This window comes from Pristiophorus japonicus, unplaced genomic scaffold, assembly GCF_044704955.1.
Source record: "Pristiophorus japonicus isolate sPriJap1 unplaced genomic scaffold, sPriJap1.hap1 HAP1_SCAFFOLD_138, whole genome shotgun sequence".
NCBI lineage: Eukaryota > Metazoa > Chordata > Chondrichthyes > Pristiophoridae > Pristiophorus > Pristiophorus japonicus.
In genome coordinates, this window is record NW_027251050.1 from 540,039 (window position 1) to 558,329 (window position 18,291).

Consider the following 18,291-nt stretch of genomic DNA (forward strand, 5'->3'; position numbering starts at 1 on the left):
TATGTGGTATAGGGGAGTAGGGTACGGGGTATCGGGGAGTAGGGTACGGGGGTATAGGGGGTAGGGTACGGGGGTAGGGGAGTAGGGTACGGGGTATAGGGGAGTAGGGTACGGGGTATAGGGGAGTATGGTGCGGGGTATAGGGGAGTAGGGTACGGGGTATAGGGGAGTAGGTTACGAGGTATAGGGGAGTAGGGTACGGGGTATAGGGGAGTACGGTACGGGGGTATAGGGGAGTAGGGTATGGGGTATAGGGGAGTAGGTTTCGGGGTATAGGGGAGTAGGGTACGGGGTATAGGGGAGTAGGGTACGGGGTATAAGGGAGTACGGTATGGGGTATAGGGGAGTAGGGTACAGGGTATAGGGGAGTAGGGTACGGGGTATAGGGGAGTAAGGTACGGGGGTAGGGGAGTAGGGTACGGGGTATAGGGGAGTAGGGTACGGGGTATAGGGGAGTAGGGTACGGGGTAGGGGAGTAGGGTACGGTGAAGAGGGGAGTAGGTTACGGGGTATAGGGGAGCAGGGTACGGGGGATGGGGAGTAGGGTACGGGGTATAGGGGAGTAGGATACGGGATATAGGGGAGTAGGGTACGGGGTATAGGGGAGTAGGGTATGGGGTATAGGGGAGTAGGGTACGGGGTGTAGGGGAGTATGGTACGGGGTATAGGGGAGTATGGTACGGGGTATAGGGGAGTAGTGTACGGGGTATAGGGGAGTAGCATACGGGGTATAGGGGAGTAGGGTACGGGGTATAGGAGAGTAGGGTACGGGGTATAGGGGAGTAGGGTACGGGGTATAGGAGAGTAGTGTACGGGGATATAGGGGAATAGGGTTCGGGGTATAGAGGAGTAGAGTACGGGGTATAGGGGAGTAGGGTACGGGGTATAGGGGAGTAGGGTACGGGTTGTAGGGGAGTAGGGTACGGGGTATAGGGGAGTTGGGTACGGGGTATAGGGGAGTAGGGTACGGGGTATAGGGGAGTAGGGTACGGGGTATAGGGGAGTAGGGTACGGGGTATAGGGGAGTAGGGTACGGGGTATAGGGGAGTAGGGTACGGGTTGTAGGGGAGTAGGGTACGGGGTATAGGGGAGTTGGGTACGGGGTATCGGTGAGTAGGGTACGGGGTATAGAGGAGTAGGGTATGGGGTATAGGGGAGTAGGGTACGGGGTGTAGGGGAGTATGGTACGGGGTGTAGGGGAGTATGGTAAGGGGTATAGGGGAGTATGGTACGGGGTATAGGGGAGTAGGGTACGGGGTATAGGGGAGTAGGGTACGGCGTATAGGAGAGTAGGGTACGGGGTATAGGGGAGTAGGGTACGGGGTATAGGGGAGAAGGGTACGGGGTATAGGGGAGTAGGGTACGGGTTGTAGGGGAGTAGGGTACGGGGTATAGGGGAGCAGGGTACGGGCTGTAGGGGAGTACGGTACGGGGTATAGGGGAGTAGGGTACGGGGTATAGGGGAGTAGGGTACGGGGTTAGGGGAGTAGGGTACGGGGTATAGGGGAGTAGGGTACGGGGTATAGGGGAGTAGGGTACGGGGTATAGGGGAGTAGGGTACGGGGGTAGGGGAGTAGGGTACGGGGTATAGGGGAGTAGGGTACAGGGTATAGGGGAGTAGGGTACGGGGTATAGGGGAGTAGGGTATGGGGGTAGGGGAGTAGGGTACGGGGTATAGGGGAGTAGGGTACGGGGTATAGGGGAGTAGGGTACGGGGTATAGGGGAGTTGGGTACGGGGGTAGGGGAGTAGGGTACGGTGTAGAGGGGAGTAGGGTACGGGCTAGAGGGGAGTAGGGTACGGGGTGTAGGGGAGTATGGTACGGGGTATAGGGGAATAGGGTACGGGATATAGAGGAGTAGGGTACGGTGTAGAGGGGAGTAGGGTACGGGGTGTAGGGGAGTAGGGTATGGGGTATGGGGTATAGGGGAGTAGGGTACGGGGTATAGGAGAGTAGGGTACGGGGTATAGGGGAGTAGGGTACGGTGTATAGGGGAGTAGGGTACGGGGTATAGGGGAGTAGGGTACGGGTTGTAGGGGAGTAGGGTACGGGGTATAGTGGAGTAGGGTACGGGGTATGGGGAGTAGGGTACGGGGTATAGGGGAGTAGGGTACGGGGTATAGGAGAGTAGCGTACGGGGTATAGGGGAGTAGGGTACGGGGTATAGAGGAGTCGGGTACGGGGTATTGGAGAGTAGTGTACGGGGGTATAGGGGAATAGGGTATGGGGTATAGAGGAGTAGGGTAAGGGGTATAGGGGAGTAGGGTACGGGTTATAGGGGAGTAGGGTACGGGGTATGCGGGAGTAGGGTACGGGGTATAGGGGATTAGGGTACGTGGTATAGGGGAGTAGGGTACGGGGTATCGGGGAGTAGGGTACGGGGGTATAGGGGGTAGGGTACGGGGGTAGGGGAGTAGGGTACGGGGTATAGGGGAGTAGGGTACGGGGTATAGGGGAATAGGGTACGGGGTATAGGGGAGTAGGGTATGGTGTATAGGGGAGTAGGGTACGGGGTATAGGGGAGTAGGGTACGGGGTATAGGGGAGTAGGGTACGGGGGTATAGGGGAGTAGGGTATGGGGTATAGGGGAGTAGGTTTCGGGGTATAGGGGAGTAGGGTACGGGGTATAGGGGAGTAGGGTACGTGGGTATAGGGGAGTAGGGTACGGGGTATAGGGGTGTAGGGTAACGGGTATAGGGGAGTAGGGTAAGGGATATAGGGGAGTAGGGTACGGGGTATAGGGGAGTAGGGTAAGGGGTATAGGGGAGTAGGGTACGGGGTATAGGGGAGTAGGGTACGGGGTATACGGGAGTAGGGTACAGGGTATAGGGGAGTAGGGTACGGGGTATACGGGAGTAGGGTACAGGGTATAGGGGATTAGGGTATGTGGTATAGGGGAGTAGGGTACGGGGTATCGGGGAGTAGGGTACGGGGGTATAGGGGGTAGGGTACGGGGGTAGGGGAGTAGGGTACGGGGTATAGGGGAGTAGGGTACGGGGTATAGGGGAGTAGGGTGCGGGGTATAGGGGAGTAGGGTGCGGGGTATAGGGGAGTAGGGTACGGGGTATAGGGGAGTAGGGTACGAGGTATAGGGGAGTAGGGTACGGGGTATAGGGGAGTACGGTACGGGTGTATAGGGGAGTAGGGTATGGGGTATAGGGGAGTAGGTTTCGGGGTATAGGGGAGTAGGGTACGGGGTATAAGGGAGTAGGATATGGGGTATAGGGGAGTAGGGTACAGGGTATAGGGGAGTAGGGTACGGGGTATAGGGGAGTAAGGTACGGGGGTAGGGGAGTAGGGTACGGGGTATAGGGGAGTAGGGTACGGGGTATAGGGGAGTAGGGTACGGGGGTAGGGGAGTAGGGTACGGTGAAGAGGGGAGTAGGTTACGGGGTATAGGGGAGCAGGGTACGGGGTATAGGGGAGTAGGATACGGGATATAGGGGAGTAGGGTACGGGGTATAGGGGAGTAGGGTATGGGGTATAGGGGAGTAGGGTACGGGGTGTAGGGGAGTATGGTACGGGGTATAGGGGAGTATGGTACGGGGTATAGGGGAGTAGTGTACGGGGTATAGGGGAGTAGCATACGGGGTATAGGGGAGTAGGGTACGGGGTATAGGAGAGTAGGGTACGGGGTATAGGGGAGTAGGGTGCGGGGTATAGGGGATTAGGGTATGTGGTATAGGGGAGTAGGGTACGGGGTATCGGGGAGTAGGGTACGGGGTATAGGAGAGTAGGGTACGGGGTATACGGGAGTAGGGTACAGGGTATAGGGGATTAGGGTATGTGGTATAGGGGAGTAGGGTACGGGGTATCGGGGAGTAGGGTACGGGGGTATAGGGGGTAGGGTACGGGGGTAGGGGAGTAGGGTACGGGGTATAGGGGAGTAGGGTACGGGGTATAGGGGAGTAGGGTGCGGGGTATAGGGGAGTAGGGTACGGGGTATAGGGGAGTAGGGTGCGGGGTATAGGGGAGTAGGGTACGGGGTATAGGGGAGTAGGGTACGAGGTATAGGGGAGTAGGTTACGGGGTATAGGGGAGTACGGTACGGGTGTATAGGGGAGTAGGGTATGGGGTATAGGGGAGTAGGTTTCGGGGTATAGGGGAGTAGGGTACGGGGTATAAGGGAGTAGGATATGGGGTATAGGGGAGTAGGGTACAGGGTATAGGGGAGTAGGGTACGGGGTATAGGGGAGTAAGGTACGGGGGTAGGGGAGTAGGGTACGGGGTATAGGGGAGCAGGGTACGGGGTATAGGGGAGTAGGGTACGGGGGTAGGGGAGTAGGGTACGGTGAAGAGGGGAGTAGGTTACGGGGTATAGGGGAGCAGGGTACGGGGTATAGGGGAGTAGGATACGGGATATAGGGGAGTAGGGTACGGGGTATAGGGGAGTAGGGTATGGGGTATAGGGGAGTAGGGTACGGGGTGTAGGGGAGTATGGTACGGGGTATAGGGGAGTATGGTACGGGGTATAGGGGAGTAGTGTACGGGGTATAGGGGAGTAGCATACGGGGTATAGGGGAGTAGGGTACGGGGTATAGGAGAGTAGGGTACGGGGTATAGGGGAGTAGGGTGCGGGGTATAGGAGAGTAGTGTACGGGGTATAGGGGAGTAGGGTACGGGGTATAGGGGAGTAGGGTACGGGGTATAGGGGAGTAGGGTACGGGGTATAGGGGAGTAGGGTATGGGGTATAGGGGAGTAGGGTACGGGGTATAGGGGAGTAGGGTACGGGGTATAGGGGAGTAGGGTACGGGTTGTAGGGGAGTAGGGTACGGGGTATAGGGGAGTTGGGTACGGGGTATCGGTGAGTAGGGTACGGGGTATAGAGGAGTAGGGTATGGGGTATAGGGGAGTAGGGTACGGGGTGTAGGGGAGTATGGTACGGGGTGTAGGGGAGTATGGTAAGGGGTATAGGGGAGTATGGTACGGGGTATAGGGGAGTAGGGTACGGAGTATAGGGGAGTAGGGTACGGCGTATAGGAGAGTAGGGTACGGGGTATAGGGGAGTAGGGTACGGGGTATAGGGGAGTAGGGTACGGGGTATAGGGGAGTAGGGTACGGGTTGTAGGGGAGTAGGGTACGGGGTATAGGGGAGCAGGGTACGGGCTGTAGGGGAGTACGGTACGGGGTATAGGGGAGTAGGGTACGGGGTATAGGGGAGTAGGGTACGGGGTTAGGGGAGTAGGGTACGGGGTATAGGGGAGTAGGGTACGGGGTATAGGGGAGTAGGGTACGGGGGTAGGGGAGTAGGGTACGGTGAAGAGGGGAGTAGGTTACGGGGTATAGGGGAGCAGGGTACGGGGGATGGGGAGTAGGGTACGGGGTATAGGGAAGTAGGATACGGGATATAGGGGAGTAGGGTACGGGGTATAGGGGAGTATGGTACGGGGTGTAGGGGAGTATGGTACGGGGTATAGGGGAGTATGGTACGGGGTATAGGGGAATAGGGTACGGGGTATAGAGGAGTCGGGTACGGTGTATAGGCGAGTAGAGTACGGGGTATAGGGGAGTAGGGTACGGGGTATAGGGGAGTAGGGTACGGGTTGTAGGGGAGTAGGGTACGTGGTATAGGGGAGTAGTGTACGGGGTATAGGGGAGTAGCGTTCGGGGTATAGGGGAGTAGGGTACGGGGTATAGGAGAGTAGGGTAGGGGTATAGGGGAGTAGGGTACGGGGTATAGGGGAGTAGGGTACGGGGTATAGGGGAGTAGGGTACGGGTTGTAGGGGAGTAGGGTACGGGGTATCGGGGAGTAGGGTACGGGGTATAGGTGAGTAGGGTACGGGGTATAGGGGAGTAGGGTACGGGGTATAGGGGAGTAGGGTACGGGGTATAGGGGAGTAGGGTACGGGGTATAGGGGAGTAGGGTACGGGTTGTGGGGGAGTAGGGTACGGGGTATAGGGGAGTAGGGTACGGGTTGTAGGGGAGTAGGGTACGGGGTATAGGGGAGTAGGGTACGGGGTATAGGTGAGTAGGGTACGGGGTATAGAGGAGTAGGGTAAGGGGTATAGGGGAGTAGGGTACGGGGTGTAGGGGAGTATGGTACGGGGTGTAGGGGAGTATGGTACGGGGTATAGGGGAGTAGGGTAAGGGGTATAGGGGAATAGGGTACGGGGTATAGAGGAGTCGGGTACGGTGTATAGGAGAGTAGGGTACGGGGTATAGGGGAGTAGGGTACGGGGTATAGGGGAGTAGGGTACGGGCTGTAGGGGAGTAGGGTACGGGGTATAGGAGAGTAGCGTACGGGGTATAGGGGAGTAGGGTACGGGGTATAGGGGAGTAGGGTACGGGGTATAGGGGAGTAGGGTACGGGCTATAGGGGAGTAGGGTACGGGGGTATAGGGGAGTAGGGTACGGGGTATAGGGGAGTAGGGTACGGGGTATAGGGGAGTAGGGTACGGGGGTATAGGGGAGTAGGGTACGGGGTATAGGGGAGTAGGGTACGGGGTATAGGGGAGTAGGGTACGGGGTATAGAGGAATAGGGTATGGGGTATAGGGGAGTAGGGTACGGGGTGTAGGGGAGTATGGTACGGGGTGTGGGGGAGTATGGTACGGGGTATAGGGGAGTATGGTACGGGGTATAGGGGAATAGAGTACGGGGTATAGGGGAGTAGGGTACGGGGGTATAGGGGAGTAGGGTACGGGGTATAGGGGAGTAGGGTACGGGGTATAGGGGAGTAGGGTACGGGGTATAGGGGAGTATGGTACGGGGTATAGAGGAATAGGGTACGGGGTATAGAGGAATAGGGTATGGGGTATAGGGGAGTAGGGTACGGGGTATAGGGGAGTAGGGTACGAGGTATAGGGGAGTAGGGTACGGGGTATAGGGGAGTAGGGTACGGGGTATAGGGGAGTAGGGTACGGGGTATGGAGGAATAGGGTATGGGGTATAGGGGAGTAGGGTACGGGGTGTAGGGGAGTATGGTACGGGGTGTAGGGGAGTATGGTACGGGGTATAGGGGAGTATGGTACGGGGTATAGGGGAATAGGGTACGGGGTATAGAGGAGTCGGGTACGGGGTATAGGGGAGTAGGGTACGGGGTGTAGGGGAGTCGGGTACTGGGTATAGGGGAGTAGGGTACGGGGTATAGGGGAGTAGGGTACGGGGTATAGGGGAGTAGGGTACGGGGTATAGGGGAGTAGGGTACGGATTGTAGGGGAGTAGGGTACGGGGTATAGGGGAGTAGTGTACGGGGTATAGGGGAGTAGCGTACGGGGTATAGGGGAATAGGGTTCGGGGTATAGAGGAGTAGAGTATGGTGTATAGGGGAGTAGGGTACGGGGTGTAGGGGAGTAGGGTACGCGGTATAGGGGAGTAGGGTACGGGGTATAGGAGAGTAGTGTACGGGGTATAGGGGAGTAGGGTACGGGGTATAGGAGAGTAGGGTACGGGGTATAGGGGAGTAGGGTACGGGGTATAGGAGAGTAGGGTACGGGGTATAGGGGAGTAGGGTACGGGGTATAGGAGAGTAGTGTACGGGGGTATAGGGGAATAGGGTTCGGGGTATAGAGGAGTAGAGTTCGGGGTATAGAGGAGTAGAGTACGGTGTATAGGGGAGTAGGGTACGGGGTATAGGGGAGTAGGGTACGGGTTGTAGGGGAGTAGGGTACGGGGTATAGGGGAGTAGGGTACGGGGTATAGGGGAGTAGGGTACGGGGGTATAGGGGAATAGGGTTCGGGGTATAGAGGAGTAGAGTACGGTGTATAGGGGAGTAGGGTACGGGGTATAGGGGAGTAGGGTACGGGTTGTAGGGGAGTAGGGTACGGGGTATAGGGGAGTAGGGTACGGGGTATAGGGGAGTAGGGTACGGGGTATAGGAGAGTAGTGTACGGGGGTATAGGGGAATAGGGTTCGGGGTATAGAGGAGTAGAATACGGTGTATAGGGGAGTAGGGTACGGGGTATAGGGGAGTAGGGTACGGGTTGTAGGGGAATAGGGTACGGGGTATAGGGGAGTAGGGTACGGGGTATAGGGGAGTAGGGTACGGGGTATAGAGGAGTAGGGTACGGGGTATAGGGGAGTAGGGTAGGAGATAGGTAGGGCATGGGGGAGTAGGTGGGTTAGAGGGGGTGGGGTATGGGGCTGGGGTAAGGGGGTAAGGGGCTGGGGTAGCATGGTTGGTTGGTGGGGTCGGGTCGGGGGTAGAGAGGGTGGGGTATGGGGCTGGGGTAAGGGGGTAATGGGCTGGGGTAGAGGGGGTGGGTGGTGGGGTCGGGTCGGGGGTAGAGGGGGTGGGTGTATGGGGCTGGGGTAAGCGGGTGAGGGGGTGGGGTGGAACAGTGATTATGTTCCGGGACCAGTATTCCAGAGGCCTGGACGAATGATCTGGCGTGAGTTCAATTCCCACCGCGGCAGCTGGGGAATTTGGGAACATAAGAATTCGGAGCAGGATTCGGACATACGACCCCTCCAGCTTGCTCCGCCATTCAATAAGATCACGGCTGATCTGATCTTGGCCACAACACTTCCCGCCTGCTCCCCATAACCCTTGACTCCCCTATTGTTCAAGAATCTGTCTATCTCCGCCTTGTTTACATTCAATGACCCAGCCTCCACAGCCCTCTGGAGTAGAGAATTTCAAAGATTCACAACCCTCTGAGAGAAGAACTCCCTCCTCATATCCCTCTTAAATGGGCGGCCCCTTATTGAGTTAATTAAATAAATCTGGAATGGTGGCCATGATTGTGGTAAAAACCCATCTTGTTCACTGATGTCCCTCAGGGAAGGAAATCTGCCGCCCTTACCAGGTCTGACCTATATGTGACTCCAGACCCACAGCAATGTGCTGAATCTTAACTGTGTTCTGAAATGGCCCAACGAGACAGTCAGTTGTACATAACATCACTCCCTTCACCACACGGACTGCAGCGGTTCAAGAAGGCAGATCGCCGCCACCTTCTCGAGGGCAATTAGGGATGGGCGATAAATATTGGCCTTGCCAGCGACACAAATGTCCGGGGAATGAGTGAAAAAAAAGCACAGTTAAATTAGCAGAAATGAGAATTTCAAATCAACGTCGAGTCCTTGTCCCCCTGGTATCCCCGAGATCAATTTCTGGCCGACAGACAGATTCTGTCAATAGAATCTCAACTGATTTAATTTTAGTCGTGCATCCGTTTGATTCCACTCACGAAGTCACTAATTCCCCTTTTGTGGAACCTCAGTCCTCGATGTGACAGTTCTCAGGCTCGAGGGACCATTGTTACTGAGTCAGCAGCCGGCTCGCAAACGTGAAAATCTACCGGCCAGTTTCTCAATCCTGTTTCCGTGTATTTAACCGCAGATCCACTTACACCGCCGCAGATCTCCCTCAACCAATCCTTTGGCGTGTATTTGCGAGGAGAGAGCATCACCATCACCTGCACCGTGAACAGAAAGTATCGCGGTAAAATGGACTTTTACAAGGATAATGAACTGCTGACCTCGTGTCAACTCTTCACAAAGAACATTGTAACATTCACGGTTCGGGGTACGAGCCAAGGAGGGTGCTACCAGTGCAAATATAAAACCGCCGTGAGAAAAAGGCGCTTCTGTTCCCAGCTCAGCCAGGCTGTGTGCGTCATTGTCATCGGTGAGTAATGGGGTGCGGAGATCGTCAAAGTGTTTTGTACAACGCTCTTGATAGCTTTTTAACCTAAGAGTGTTTAATGTTCAAGGTCTTGCGCTCAGCTCATGGTCTTTGCAACAATGGGACCTGCACACAGCGAAAGCATTAACAGTGCTCAGCATTCACTGTAACCCCTCTGTCAATGTATATCCAAGTGAGCTCTGCACCAAACAGACGTGCACAGTTCTGGTCTGCTCACCTGAGGAAGGATACACCTGCCATAGGGGGAGTGCAATGTAACTTTACTACACTGATTTCTGCGATGGGGGGGTTACTGTCCAATGAGGAGAGATTGAGTACACTGGGCCTGTGTTCCCTAGAGTTTAGAAGAATGAGAGATGATCTCGTTGAAACTTATAAAATTCTTAAGGGACTTGACAGGGTAGGTTCAGGGAGGATGTTTCCTCTGGCAGAGGACTCCAGAACCAGGGGTCACTGTCCCAGAATAAGGGGTCGGCCATTTAGGCCTGAGCTGAGGAGAAATTTCTTCTCAGAGGATGCTGAATCTTTGGAATTCTCTACCCCGAGGGCTGTGGGGGCTCAGTCTTTGAGTATATTCAAGACAGAGATCGATAGATTTTTGGGAACTAAGGGATATGGGGATAGGGCAGGAATGTGAAGTTGAGCTGGAAGATCGTATTTAATGGCGGAGCAGGCTCGAAGGCTGAATGGTCGACTCCAGCTCTTATTTATGTCCTTAAGTTTTACCCTCACTTCAGCCCATAGTGTTCACCCTACGCCTTTCACACAGATACTTGGGTAGCTCAATCCTGGACGAGGAGCACCAATGGGAACGCCACTGGGAATGCGAGGCCCTCCTCCATCTGGCATGCATCCACCGAGGCCGTGAGACATGCGGGCTGGTCGGTTACACCCAACATGCCACAGTTATAAAGGGTATTGGTGAGGCCACACCTGGAATACTGCGTGCAGTTTTGGTTTCCATATTGACAAAAGGATATCCTTTGGAGGCAGTTCAGAGAAGGTTCACTCGGTTGATTCCGGGGATGAGGGGGTTGACTTATGAGGAAAGGTTGAGTGGGTTGGGCCTCTACTCATTGGAATTCAGAAGAATGAGAGATGGTCTTATCGAAACGTATAAGATTATGAGGGGACTTGACAAGGTGGATGCAGAGAGGATGTTTCCACTGATGGGGGAGACTAGAACTAGAGGGCATAATCTTAGAATAGGGGGCCGCCCATTTAAAACTGAGATGAGGAGAAACTTCTTCTGAGGGTTGTAAATCTGTGGAATTTGCTGCCTCAGAGAGCTGTGGAGGCTGGGACATTGAATAAATTTAAGATAGAAATAGACAGTTTCTTAACTGAGAAGAGAATAAGGGGTTAAGGGGAGCGGGCAGGGAAGTGGAGCTGAGTCCATGATCGGATCAGCCATGATCTTATTGAATGGCGGAGCAGGCTCAAGGGGCCGAATGGCCTACTCCTGCTCCTATTTCTTATGTTCTTATGCGTGGGAACGTTTGGACGTTGTGGTGTCCTGAGAGGAGACTTTCCAAATCTTGCCGTGTGTAATGGCTGGCGGTTGCAATGCAATTGCTGAAATTTCTGGGACTGTTGTCAATAGATTTGTATTACAGTAGACGCGACAGAATTTGTGTTTGCTTTTTATGGTAATATTTGACATTTTTATTAAAAGGTTTTGGTAAAGATGAAACAAAAAAGCTCAAAGTATTTCCTAACCAGGAGTTTGCAGTGCAAACCATTCAGATTGCGCCTTTCCCTTCTCCAGAATATGACACAGCACTTTACAGCCGGTGACAGTTACCTCTGTTGCTTTGAATGCGATTATGAATATCTAGCAAATGAAAGATTTGTGTAAACTCAGCCGCTGCCCGGGGGGCTTTGGGAGGGTTTGGGTGGTATTGGTGGGGAGTGCTGACACTGGGGTGCTGCATCTCAATCGATGGTCACTGCTTGTTCCATTCCAATTCCAGATCTGCCGAAGCCACGTCTATCTGTGGATCCCAGTCTCGCTGTGAAGGGCGGAACACTGACCTTTAACTGTACAACCCCCAGCCCCATTCCGGGATTCTCCTTTTACTTGTACAAGGATGGTGATTCCAATCACTCGCAGGTCCGATCTGTTGCTGGGTGGAGCAAGTCTGGTACATTCGGCATCACCAAGATCGTTCAGGAGGATGGAGGAAATTACAGCTGTCTGTATCAAGCCGATGGGAGGAGAAGGCTGCTCATGTCCACACCGAGTGATCCTGTGCATGTAACTGTGAGAGGTGAGTGAGATATACACACTGAGCCCTTTCACTGGGAGTTACAGCGCATTTTAGGAACAGGAGTAGGACATTCAGCACCTCGAGCCCGTTCCTCCTCTCAATAAGATCACGGCTGATTTCTCAGTACGGGCACAAGCCAGTCGGCTCAACGTGTCTGTCAGTCTTTATGCTTCACAGTTTGGCTCAGGTAAATAAGTCTGTATTTAAAGCAATCGTCACTTCTTTGCTCCTTTAGAAATCCAGGTCTATCGAAATCACATTTATCTGTGGATTGCACTGTGTGAAAGGTCTCCTCCCGCCCTACTCCATTTCATCCCCATCAACACATCCTTCTCTTTACTTCTCCCACGTCTACTTATTTAGCTCACGCTAAAATGCATCTGTGCTCAAACAGTACCCCTGCCTCAACCACTCCTTGCAAAAGCGAGTTCCTCGTTCTCACCATTCCCCAGCTTCCTCCTGAATTCCTTCTTCTTCTTCTTGGGCAGTCCCTCGGAGTCGAGGATGACTTGCTTCCACACTAATATGAGTTCTAAGGCGACTGATGAGACCAATACAGGAGCTACAGTCTCTGTCACAGGTGGGGCAGACAGTGGTCGGAGGGACGGGTGGGTGGGGTGCTTGGGTTATTGTACGCTCCTCCGCTGTTTGTACTTGGCTTCCGCCTGCTCCCGGCGAAGAGGCTCGAGCTGTTCGGCGCCTTCTCGGATGCTCTTCCTCCACTTTGAGCGGTCTTGGGTCAGGAATTCCCAACAGTCGGTCGGGATGTTACATTTTTTCAAGGAGACTTTGAAGCATTTTTTCTGCCCTCCTGGGGCTCGCTTGCCGTGTCAGAGCTCCGAGTAGAGTGCAGGTTCACTAGGTTGATTCCGGGGATGAGGGGGTTGACTTATGAGGAAAGGTTGATTTAGGTTGGGCCTCTACACACTGGAATTCAGAAGAATGGGAGATGATCTTATAGAAACATATAAGATAATGAGGGGGCTTGACAAGGTGGATGCAGAGAGGATATTTCCACTCATAGGGGAAACTAAAACTAGGGGACATAATCTTAGAATAAGGGGCTTCACTTAAAGGGGAGAGCCCCGTGATTTTTAAAGTTTGGCCCACTGGGCCACCAGGGAGGGTTTCGGCTGGGCCAGCGACCTGGCACCAAAAATGGGTGCAGGCTGCCTATTGGTGGCCCGGCCAAACCCGGGGTATAATTGTCAGCCTGGTTTAGCATAACTTCCCTTCTTTTCTATTCTATGGATTGGATTTTCGGCTTTTTGTATTTTCGCCCGATTCCGGACACAATTCGTGCGGAGCCAAAAATTTAGAGGCACTGCAGGACATTGCCCCATCCCAACCCAGGGAGTGTGCAGGATTTACCCTCAGTACCCGAGCGGGGGCCAGTGCCTGAAATGGCAGCTGCCCGACCTGAGACGCCGATGAAGGCCGGCCACTATCTCCTCAATATCGGTGAGTGACAGGGTCTGAGGCGGAACGCCGCCTGTCCGCACCTGCTCGCGGCCATTGTGTGACTTCTTGGCTTGGAAAGATGAAAATGGGAATGGTTACAAGAGGGTCCATCTGCTGTTGTGAATGTAATAGATTCCGCTGGTTAATGGCCTTGGGAGTTGTACATGGTTCATCAGGAGGACATCGAAGTGGGGAGCCATCTTATGAGATCTCAGAAAGTAATCTTAATAATGTATAAAGATCATTCATGGCAAGTAGGTTGCTGAACTCAGCCTACCGATGTGTCAGGCATTTTAGGAGGCAGCCCACAGAGTGCTGAGAAGCACCAACAGCATGAGAACAAATAGTGTGTCAGGTTTATAATTGAAGTAATGAAGGAGTGCATGAATTAAAATTGTACTCCCTCTGACGACCCTTGTCAGATCATTAAACTTCTTTCGGCACTGTGTGTCAGTCCTGATCACAGTGTCTGACGCAGAGACCTCCTCAGCGATTTCCCTCCAGATCCTTGTAACTATCGATGGCCGTGCTCTAGATCCACCCTGAAGCTGCAATTCCTGCTATCCTCTCTCCACAGCCCCCGCGTGGCTGAATCGCCTGGCACGCTGACTGGAATCTTCGTCTTCTATCATCAAAATCCAAATGTGAAATGACTGATTCAGCCCCGGGTGTACTACGCATGCGCACGCCCGCACCCTGCATTAGCGTTTGCGGCTGGAGACCAGACCAGAAACAAGGGAAGAAAATAAAAAATTACGCATGCAATGGCCGATTATTTCAGCGTCGGAACTTTCAGCTCTGGCACGCAAAGTGTGTGGATCAACATCGGCGTTAACGCTAACGCTCCTTGTGAACTTTCATTGGCCGAAAGTTCCTCGCTCGGGCGCTAACGTTCGCCCGGAATCGGGCGAAAATGCAAAAAGCCAAAAATCCAATCCATAGAATTGAAAAGCAGGGAAGTCATGCTAAACCTGTATCGAACCTTGGTTAGACCACACTTGGAGTACTGCGTACAGTTCTGGTCGCCATATTATAAAAAAGATATAGAGGCACTGGAAAGCGTGCAGAGAAGATTTACAAGGATGATACCAGAAATGCGAGGGTATATATATCAGGAAAGGATGAACAGGCCGGGTCTCTTCTCTCTTGAAAAAAGAAGGCTGAGGGGTGACCTAATAGAGGTTTTTAAAATTATGAAAGGTTTTGATAGAGTGGATACAGAGAGAGTGTTTCCACTTGTGGGGAAAAGCATCACTGGAAGCCATCAATATAAGTCAGTCACCGAGAAATCCAATGGGGAATTCAGGAGAAACTTCTTTACTCAGAGAGTGGTGAGAATGTGGAACTCGCTGCCACAGGGAGGGGTTGGGGCGAGTAGTGTCGATGCATTTAAGGGGAGGCTGGACAAACATATGGGGGAGAAGGGAATAGAGGGTTATGCTAATAGATTTAGATGAGGAAAGACTGGAGGAGGCTCGAGTGGAGTATAAACACCGGCAGGGACTGGTTGGGCTGAATGGCCTGTTTCTGAGCTGTATATCTGGTGTAATCCTGTGTGAATGGCCTGTTTCTGTGCCCTATATCCTGTGGGATCCTATGATTAATTTGCACAATGTCAGTTTTATATGTTTGTCTCCAACTGGGAATAGTTATACATTGAACTGGTTCAGGAAGTCAGCGTTTATCGAATGAAGGAATCGATTAATGGGTCACTGAACATGAAGCTTTGTCACGTTGCCCGGGTAGTTTATGATGTCACCCGCGTGCCAAACCACTGCTGACTTTATTACTGATTCACCGATTTTTCAGCAGTGCTTTGATGCTGGGCATTTATAGGGCGAAAAGAGATGAGGAGAGACAGTTCAATCGAACTAAATATTGGTCATGGGGTATAATGAGCGACAAAAGCAATTCAGATTGTTTGGCTTCCCACAGGACGCGGTATGGCAGCACAGCGATGATGTCACTGGATCAGTAATTCAGAGGCCTGGACTAATAATCCACAGACACGAGTTCAAATCCTCCATGGCAGCGGGGGAATTTAAATTCAGTTCATTAACTCAATCCTGAATAAGCAGCTAGTCACAGTAATGGTAACCATGAAACAGCAGATTGTCTTAAAAACCCATCTGGTTCACTAATGTCCTTTCGGGAAGGAAATCTGCTGTCCTTACCCGGTCTGGCCGAAATATGACTCCAAATGTGGTTGACTCGTAACTGTTGTACAACAGCGTTTATTCTCGAGGGCAATTCGGGATGGCCTTGCCGGTGATGCCCACATCCCAGGAACGAACAAATAATCCAATTTCACCACCGCCTGTGTTGGAAATGCTTCACTATTCTGGCCTTGTTTCAGCTCTCTGGGAGCTCAGCCCGAATACTGCAGTGACCCAGTGCATTTTATGTTTTTCATTAAGGAGAATATTATTGCTATCGTGTAGAAACTGTTGGCTAAATTGGTTATACCGTGTTCCTTTATCTCATTTAGAAAAATCGGTTGGGCCGGAGGCTGCTGTTGGCTCTGCTTTGGTTCTGATGCTCATCCTTACTCTGTTGGGCGTGCGCTCCTGCAAGAGAGGTAGGTAGGTGAACCAACGTGTAATATTCTGTCATTCGAAGCAGATGATCTAAGCTAACTCTCGTCTCTCTTTCCCACTGCTAACCATCCCCACCCCCGCAGATAGCAAGAGTTGGACCCGACCCTCAGCCTGCCAACAAAAGGAGATCATGCACTTCCAGGTAAACTAGCTCAGGGCAAAATGGAAAGAGACATCGGGCTAAAAATTCATCTAGGCAATCTATAAACCCCACCAAAGGTTCAACTACACATCCCACCAAAAAGTGCAATACAAGTCGGCAGAGGTCCTGTTCAAACTGCACAGGGCTGTGGTCAGACCCCACTGTGAGCGAGCCCGGTGTGGGCCAATCAGTGTGAGCGAGCCCACTGTGGGCCAATCGGTGTCCATGAGCCCGGTGTGGGCCAATCAGTGTGAGCAAGCCCGGTGTGGGCCAATCAGTGTGAGCGAGCCCACTGTGGGCCAATCACTGTCCATAAGTGAGCCCGGTGTGGGCCAATCAGTGTGAGCGAGCCCACTGTGGGCCAATTACTATCCATGAGTGAGCCCGCTGTGGGCCAATCAGTGTGAGCGAGCCGGTGTGGGCCAATCAGTGTGAGTAAGCCCGGTGTGGGCCAATCAGTGTGGGCGAGCGCGCTGTGGGCCAATCACTGTCCAGGAGCCCGTTGTGGGCCAATCAGTATCTGTGGATCCAGTGTGGGCCAATCAGTGTCCATGAGCGAGCCCGCTGTGGGCCAATCACTGTCCATGAGCCCGCTGTGGGCCAATCAGTGTCCACGAGCCCGCTGTGGGCAAATCACTGTCCACGAGCCCAGTGTGTGCCAATCACTGTGAGCGAGCCCGGTGTGGGCCAATCAGTGTCCATGAGCGAGCCCACTGTGGGCCAATCACTTTCCATAAGTGAGCCCGCTGTGGGCCAATCACTGTGAGCGAGCCCAGTGTGTGCCAATCACAGTGAGCAAGCCCGCTGTGAGCCAATCACTGTGAGCGAGTCTGATGTGGACCAATCACTGTCCCCGAGCCCACTGTGGGCCAATCAGTGTCCATGAGCGAGCCCGCTGAGAGCCAATCACTGTCCCCGAGCCCGGTGTGGGCCAATCACTGAGAGCGAGCCCGGTGTGGGCCAATCACTGTCCACGAGCCCGCTGTGGGCCAATCAGTGTCCATGAGCGAGCCCGGTGTGGGCCAATGACTGTCCCCGAGCCCGGTGTGGGCCAATCACTGTCCCCGAGCCCGGTGTGGGCCAATCACTGAGAGCGAGCCCGCTGTGGGCCAATCTTCCCATCCTAATCCCTGCACTCAGCCATTCCAGCGATAACCTCGTGAACTCTGCCAGCAGTTGCACAATCAGCCTCCTTCTGCACATTTCCCTCCAGAACCTCCGTTCACATGTGAACAAGGCCCTTGCTATCCATGTGCTTATTATGGTTGATTTAATCGACAGCATCGTCTTAATGGCTTCTTGTCTCACGGGGAATAATACGTAGCCCCTTCCTGAAACCTCCCCACCTGCCCTGCACAAACAGTGCGGCCCTTCTCCCCACATCACACCGTGGTCTCTCCCCTACTCCTCTGGCACCATAGCCTCCTGTTGAGCATCTAACTTGTTCCACCCCTTTCGTCTCTCCTGTTAAATTAAATTAAGTTACGAGAATGATTCCGGAGATCATGGACTTCAGTTCCGTGGACAGACTGGAGAAGCTGGGGTTGTTCTCCTTGGAGCAGAGAAAGTTGAGAGGAGATATGATCGAGGTGTTCAATTTCATGAGGGGTCTGGACAGAGTAGATCGAGAGAAACTGTTCCCATTGGTGGAAAGGTTGAGAACCGGAGGACACAGATTTAAGGTGATTGGCAGAAGAACCAAAGGCGACGTAAGAAAAAAGCTTTTTTACGCAGCGAGTGGTTAGGATCTGGAATGCGTGGCCTGAGAGGGTGGTGGAGGCAGACTCAATCGTGGCTTTCAAAAGGGAGTTGGATAAGTACCTGAAGGAATAGAAAAATGCAGGGCTATGGGGAAAGGGCGGGGGAGTGGGACTCTTGCAGAGAGCCGGCACGGGCTCGACTGGCCGAATGGCCTCCTTCTGTGCTGTAACCATTCTGTGATTCTAAATCTTTATTCCCTACCTCCCACATCCCCCACGTCAAGTATCTCACTGAGATTAATTTACTGCTTTCTTCCCTCAGTCTCTGCCCCGAATGACTTCTCATCCTCGGTGAATCCAACCCCTAGCTCAACTCATCCTGCACTCTTCGATTACTTTCTGTATCTGTTCATGAGGTTTTAGTGATCTGTATGTACCTGGATCCCCAAGTCTCTTTGGAGCTCCACTGTTTCTGGCTTTTCAACATTTAGAAAGTTGCCTGATCTATCCGTTTTTGTTCCATTCCCCA